This window comes from Lonchura striata, chromosome 2 (assembly GCF_050655825.1).
Source record: "Lonchura striata isolate lonStrDom1 chromosome 2, ASM5065582v1, whole genome shotgun sequence".
Lineage (NCBI taxonomy): Eukaryota > Metazoa > Chordata > Aves > Passeriformes > Estrildidae > Lonchura > Lonchura striata.
Genome location: NC_140704.1, coordinates 64,243,503 through 64,251,637, shown reverse-complemented (window position 1 = coordinate 64,251,637; position 8,135 = coordinate 64,243,503).

Here is an 8,135-nt window from a genome sequence, read left to right as displayed (position 1 = left end):
ACCTTTCACAGAAGCACTTTCTATCATTTTTCGCATATTTCAGGTACCAGAATATCAGCTTAGAAGTTATTTCATCTCATCAGTGATGTCCCTGCTCCAGGGTTACCAATCAGTACTTGCTTCATAACTCACAGATTTTCTCAGACCCAGCAGACACTGAAAAATCCTCTGGCCACTCAGACATATGGCAAATAATCAGAATCCTTGAACAACACACATAATTACACAGCATATGCCAGTTGCCATGTTCTTTTGTTCCCTTCATTAAATATTATCCTTTTTCTTTATCAGATACCAAGTACCAGGGATTAGGCAGACCAGTTAGTTGGTCTTCAACAGTTTTGGGTTTGTGTGGCTCCAAAAGGGAGACAGAGACATTTTAACACAGGTTTGAAAGTTCTTACTTGTATTAAAAAGTCCACATTAATAACTCTTCACATGAAGAAAAAGGTGAAGTCTGTCCTCAAAGTGGGAAAGCCAATAGTTTGCATTGCCTCATATCTCAACTTTAATATTAAATATCCGTTATTTAATTAGTACATAACCATCTCACCCTTGTTCACTTGAAAATGAGTATTCTCAATAGGAACATTTCAATACAAGTAGACTATTATTATACCTTTTGAAAATGTTATCTTTAGGATAAATTTCAGTCCAAACACCAGCATGTCTTTACCTCTATGCAACCAACCATCTCTTCTACCACTTTCCACTGATTTAATGCACTGAGACACATCACTGCTCATTAAGTACCTGTATGGGACCCACTACAGCTCCTACATATTCTCCTCAGGTGTGGCTTACACTCAGCAGCAGCCAGTCCTAAATCCACACCATTCCTGAGCAGATACATCTTTTCTATGCCTCTTTTTTTGTGTGTATGATTTTGTTTCAGTTGTTGTTGGTTTTTTGGGGGAGGGGTTTAATGTCTTGGTTTCCAGCTGCATCTCTTCTCTCTTCAGGCTATATAAGGAAAGTCAGCAAAAGCAGGATGAATTCAGGATTTATCCCAGTGCTGGTGCTCCCAAGAGGTAGGAGAGTTGGACCCAACAGGCCCAATATATTCTAGACCCCACCAAAGTAACAAAAATGCCTTTGAAAATTCCTATAAATGCTCATTAATGGAAATACCTTTCCCAAAAATGAGTCTTCCTCATTCCAGCAAGACTAAGCATTCAAGCACTGAGAAGACTGCAAAAACCAGGCTTAAGGAATGTTCAGTGATTTTCAGCAGGCTTACCCGAATGACTAGGACTACCAAAAACTGCCTACTCCTAAGATTGCTGTTTCTGCACAGATTACTTAGGAAGGACACAGAGCACTTGGGCAACCTCACTTCATCAGCCAAAGGACAGGATTCAAATATACAGCTATATGATAGGCAAAATCATTACAGCCTTGAGATTATTTTACTCTAAAAATTAATGAAATTATTACTATGCAGGGTGATTAGTCCTGACTGTGGTCTAATGTTTGTTATTTAGAGGAGCACAATCTTTCTGATATCATATACTCATTTACAGCACCAATCCTTAAATTTTGCTTTAGTCAAGATTCTATAGGAGGTGTAGAAGAGACTGAGAAGGTAAGCATATGATATTAAACAAGGTCCTTTTGAGTTTGGACCTCCATCACTGTTATCAATGGTGCCAGAAACTTCTGTAAAGCAAACGTACTTTTTTTAAAGTGAATTTTAGGGATTCACAATGAAAACATTTCTACCCTATTTTTCCCATTTTTTGTAATAGCCTACATCCTTGCTGTGAAACACCACCTTATTCTTACTCCTGGAACTGCAATATTTGGACTCCACTGCATAATGGCAGGTAGAAAATGCCTTTCCCTGAAAGGCTATCAGGATCTTTTCTTGGGTGACCATGAACTAGAGAAGCAAAAAACAGTTTGATACATTGTTCAGGTGGCCTGAAATCAAAGTTATACTCTTGTTCCTGAAGATGTCTAATACCATCCAAGTGGAACACTATGGGCAAACCTCCAGCTTTGAAGCAGCTCCTGATTTGCATTGGAAATAACTATATAGGGGTATGAAACAAGACTGTTGGAGAGGATTAAATTCATTTATATATACAAACAATAGCAAAAAGATCCTCTGAAAAACCAAGAAATATTGAGCAAGATGCCAAGTTTTATTTGGAGTGCTTTGTCATTTTCACAGTGATGAAGGGTATGTGGAATCTCAGGAGTGAATGGCAGTTCAGGGAAGTGAGTTAAGGTTTGCTTCAAAATGCTAAAGAAACCAGTTTTCAAACAAAAAGGCTTATCCTGGCAAAGATTTCATTGTTTGCTTAGGGTCCTGCAGGGATCACAGCACTAGGAGGCAAGAAAGGATTTCTGGTCCCAAAGACAATAGACTGTGGCTGGTGCATTGAAGTTTTAGTACTCAAAATAACTGGGATGAAGAACAAACAGAAACCAAATGATAGCAGAAAGTAATGTCTTCCAAAACTTTACCTTCCAAGACTATGCAACTGACTTTACTGCAAAAAGCCTTGCCAAAAATCTGATAGTGGCTAAAGAACTCCAGATGATTTCACAGCTTATTTTTTAACTGTGATTACACCAAGAAGCTTGCCATGCAATCCAGTAATATCTTTGGCTACTGCTTTTTAAGCTTCTCCCTTCCTGCTAGTCAGGGTTGCTGTAAAAATGAACTAGAAATAGATATTTTATTGTTCCTCCAGAACTGAAAATAAATAAAAGTTTTATAATTCATGATATTTCTGGCTTAAAAGCTCTCCTAAGGTTCATCTTAACTGCATAGTGAGCTGGTATCAAAGTTTATTGCCATTAACTGCCCTTTTCTGGAAATGAATGGTCCCAGATGTTTTCAACTGCCTTGGCAGGAGGTAAGAGTGAGCAGGGCCAAGGAGGTTCCCCAAAAAGACTGGGCTTTATTGTAATACACAGCACACCCAGCCTGTATCTTCAGTAGGGGAACTTGGGTACCAATTTTAGGTCCCAGTGTGGTACCAATACATGTGACAGTACATCTGTCATATGCCAACATAGTAAGAAGCAGCATTTTAATTTTTTTTTTTTTTTACTTCTTCAAATACCATCTCCAGTTTGCTGCAAAGCCCAGAAGGACATTCATGTTTGGAGGAAAGCTGGCAAAGGACAGGAAGATACCCTGGTGCTAAGGCAAACAGCACCTTCTCAGGGAAACACATAACTACAATATTCCTGTGAATTATGTGGATATCTGGGATGTGATTGGCACAAAGGGAAGTGTCATTTCCCTGCTACAAGCAGAGTCCTACTTATCCCTGGAGCAGATGCACATGGCACTGTGCAACACTCAGAGCTCAACAAGGTGTGATGAGAATTGCTAACAGGTGTTTCCAATGTTTCCAGCAGAAGGGGAAAGCCTTGTTTTTAGGAGCCACTTTTGTTTCCAGAGGCAGGGTGGAGGAAAGAAAGATCTCCATATATATTTCTGGAGACCAACTCACAAAACTTTTAAATACTTCAAGATCCACGTCTGAATTTGACTTTAAGATAAGGATATTTCAAATACTAAAATTAAAGGACAGTAAAGCTGGTAAATCTCAGAAAATCCACTCCAAAAATGACCTTTAGAAGAAGAAGAAGCCAAAAGTGTCATGCAGTGTGGGATAGGCAGTAGGGGTGGAAGGCAAGCTTACAAACCTCTCACTACGTTTATATAAAAATAACTAAAGAAAATTAATGCACTATTAATGTCAAAATCAAGCAAATGTGGAACTGACCTTTTATGCAGCCTCTGTGCACATTAGTGGAGAGCTCAAGACACTGCCTGCTATTTTATATCCTCTGGAACAGGTCTAATTTCTGGTTAACAGAGAACTGAAAAGAATTCTTGTTTGACTTGTGAATATAAGTAAAATGTCCACAGATGTAAATAGAGCCTGATTCAAATAACAGTAGGAAATCTTTGCTTGCTGGCAACTTGGGAGTACTAATTCAGCTAGTAGCCTGTAATTGCTCTCATAGCACTTCTCACATGTACCTATAAGAAATCAAATGAGTTTTATATTACTGGTATTTGCCACCTCCTGAACTTGCTCCTCCAGATGTAGAACTTTCAGCCATTTATCACTACATCAGCAAGTGGTGATGGTTTCCTCTCATATCTAACAGTTACATCCACCAGAAAGCCTGATCTGCCTTGGCAGATTATGTTTATAGAATTAATTTTTATGTTATATAATTAATTTTTATGGTCTTTTAAAAGTGACTCCTGAAATATTAGCCATTCTTTAGCTTCCTCTGCCAATAGCTCTCATAATTGATTGTGCCTCTTCACCCTTCCATCTTGAACTGAAAGGGCAATACCCACTAATATGTGAGCAAGTCTTACCCTCTTCTCGAGAACACCAATAGTTCTTGAGTGTCCTCCCTTGCCAGAAATGTGGTGTAGCTTAGTTGCAACTCAGTGATGAGCTTTCTGAGAGAAGTGGCCCAATGATGCTCAATCCAGCTGTCATTCATTTTATCCTTTCTAAAGCTTACAATCACACAACCCCATGTGTGTGCAACACAAGCAACTTGGTCCCATTTAAAGAAATACTACATTTGCCAGTCTCAAGGCCTTGGAAAAAGATATTGACCTTTGGTGAAGATATTTCCCATCTCCCAAGACTTGTTCCTCACCACCCACAAATTCTGAGAGCACCATGATTGCTCTGGGGTCCCAAATAGAAGGAGTTTTCTTAATCACCACTTAATCACCACCTGCCACAGGCCATAGTTCTTCAAACTCTTCCCCTATACCTACCAGATGACCAATCCTGTGATGTCATCTGACAACTGAGCAATTTGGTGCAGACTCTGGACCTAAACACTAGGAACCACTCCCGAAGGTGTGACAGTACCCAGATATCCATCCCAAGTTCTGGAATACAGGATGGCATCACAGGTAGATAAGGATAACCAACCCCTGATCCCTCAAATTGCCAAATCAAGGGTTTGTAGGCTTTCCTATTAACTTGGCCTGTTAAGTACATCAGTTATGGGATAGTACATCCCTTCAAGATGCCTGCTTTGTCAAGTAGCTTCAGTAGAGCCTGCTCACCCTGCTTTTACAACCTGTTCAGTTATCCAGTAGAGGCAGCTTAGATGTTCCAGCCCATGGGTCTGTATAAAGGTATACCAAAGTATTTTTCTGGAACTATCTGGATCAACCCTATTGAGGGATGTGCCATTTATTGCTCACACCAGACAGCCACTGTTCACATAGGAGTCCTTTGCAGACTGGATGTAAAGCTGTGGCACTTCTCCTGTGTTTTGAGGTGTCAGATCACAAGAGATGTATAAAATTCCTGAAAAAAAATTTGCATTCCATCCCAAGATTCTCTTAATAGAATGAAGTCATCTGCAAAGGCCACTGTTGTCAAATGCTGGGACTCATCCCCTTCCTCCTCCAACTTGCACAGCAGAGGTTCCACAGACAAGAATATATTGGGCAACATTAGATTATCTCTAATAATAATTATTAGATAATCTCTAATAAAAACCTGAAAGAAATGGAGGCTTTGAAGTTTCCAGGCTATAGATACATGCATTCTTCCTACTCTCTTCCATATACACCCCTCAAATAATTTTACAGAAAAACTGACAATGCTAGATCAATTATAACTATTTTGAAACATGTACTAAATGCTCTGAACAGATTTACAGATGAAGAAAGAGTTACAGAGGTTTAAAGATTTTCCTGCTATTTCCTAAATGTAAATATTTATAGCAACACTCTTAAATTGAACTGAATTTAATAATAAAGTTTTAAAAATAAAACCATATGAAAAAGAAACGTTGGATTATGTTTTTAAACTCCTTAGCTCAGCCAAGAAACCAAGCACTATCCCAGTTCTACCCTTGGCTGCTTGTAAAGAACTTTCCAGTACTTTGCTTTCATAGGAGAAAAAAAAGAACAACCACATTACTCTTGGCCTAATTAAAAAGAAAAAAAATATACAATATTTAAAAAAAGAGAAATCTAATCTGTTTAGATTTAATGGTAAGCATGGCCCCAGAGGACCTAAGGGATTTTTTTGGAGTGAAAGAAACAGCTGGGAATGCAGGTAAGAATCCAAAAGCCCCGAGGGTTAGTTCACAAAGAAGAGTTATGGTCAGATGTGCTTCTCTTGTGTCCTGCAAGAAACAAAGGCTGTAAGAGGCAAAAGGCCAATTTGGGTCTCTCTGGCTTAGACAGATGCCATGGTCTTGCAGGTAATGTTCACACTGAATGATAGCCACCTCTTATGGAATATTTTCATCCTCTATTTACCATCAATTCAACAATTAAATGAAATGTTTCAGGAGTGGACAGCTTTGTATAGAGTATGGGGTTTATTTAATCAAATAACAGTACTCAGCAGCAGTAGCTTCCATGTATTTACTGTTGTAACTGTGCTGCAAACTCATTTAACCTCTTTAAGAAACTGAGTTTGTCCAACAGTTCCCACCATGAAAGGAGATAACTGGGATGTATCCTTAGTCATTTCCCTTGATGAGGGAAATGGCACAAGCATGCCTGTCGAAGGAAAGGGAGAAAAAGATGCTTTGTCTCCCTGCAGCCTTTTCAGCGCCAAGGAATCTTGCCACTCCCCCCTTAAGCTTCTGCACTATGGTGATTAAGTGATAATGACCCCAAAGCCCTAAATGTGGCACTTAGGAACATGGTTTGGTGGTGGACTTGACAGTGTTAGGTTAACAGTCAAAGATCTTGGAGTCTTTACTGTCCTCAGTGATTCTGTGACTTGCATGAGGAGGGTGCTGCACAATCTAAGAATCTAAGAGAAGGCATGCCCTTACCTTGCCGCTCAGTTTCCACTGCCCTCCTAATCCTCACTGGTATTTCTCATGTGCTACTCTTAGATCCTCCTCAAATTTTACAGTAGTACAGTTTCACCCTGTCTCACATAGTGACTCCTTGTCAAAGCAGCAGGAATTGGTCTCATAGTTTTTGGCTATGTAAAAAAAAAGTATTTTTGAGTGCATCATTATTCTGAGAGCATTACACAGCACATAAATTCTGTTCATCTCAGAACACCTGAGGATCACAGAAATGCCAGCAAAATAAATTATTCTTCCAGATTTATATATAAAAACGTGTAAAAATTGGAACAAACTCAACCCGAAAACTGACCAAAACCCACCTTCCACCTAAAGACTTATGATTTGCTAATAATTTAAACATGGTCATACTAAGTAATATTGCTGCTTTTCTGTGAATCTCCCCACCCCTCTTCTATACTGATAGGGCTGGACTACTAATTAACCATGGCAGTGCACATTTCCAAATAGCCTAAGATAGACAAAACTGTGTCGTGAGCACTGTGGTGTTGTGCAAACCTTATGGTGCATTACACACTTTGGGCTCTAACCAGCAGTCATTTCCCAGCCTCAAAACAAAGGACAGCAAATTCACAACATCAAGGTCATTAAATCAGTCAGTACAACCCTCATGAATGAATTGCTATCCTGCTCAGAGCAAGACCAATTCTCTAAATTTAGAGATGCTAATGAGAACCCTTCCCAGTCACCGCGGCTGAGTCAGCACACTGGGCACACATTTGCCATTGAACAGAGTGAGAATCACCTACCCCGGGGCACAAGGAGGAAGCAAGAGGCAGCAAATTCAGAGGAGTGGCTGGAAAGTATGAGGCTGCCAATGAGTACACCCAGCTCAGCACTCCACTCCTGAACAGGGAAGTGCTCACAGCTACAGGCTGAACCAACAGGTACACTCAGGCTTTTCAACAACAAGGAGTTATGTCTCAGCAGCAGAGATCACCCAAAGTTGCCAGTCTTTCTTTTTAAAATGCATTAATGCAGTTCTTTCCACCTTTGGTGCAAAAAAGCTACAGATCTTATCAATAACCTGCCCCAAATACACTGCAGTGGCCCCCAACTCATGCCCATGCTCCTCCTACACCCCACTACAACAAACCACAGCCTTTCTACACTTCAAAGCCCCAGGCAAGACTCTCCTAGCCCAGAAATGCTGAGCACTGCTGCAAACAAAGTCTCCACACTGCCCCGCTGGGTGTGCTCACCTGTCACTCCTCTCTCTGACCTCCCTACAGGGCTGCAAATAGAAAAAAAGAGAATCTTCCAAACTTCTTTCATCAGCA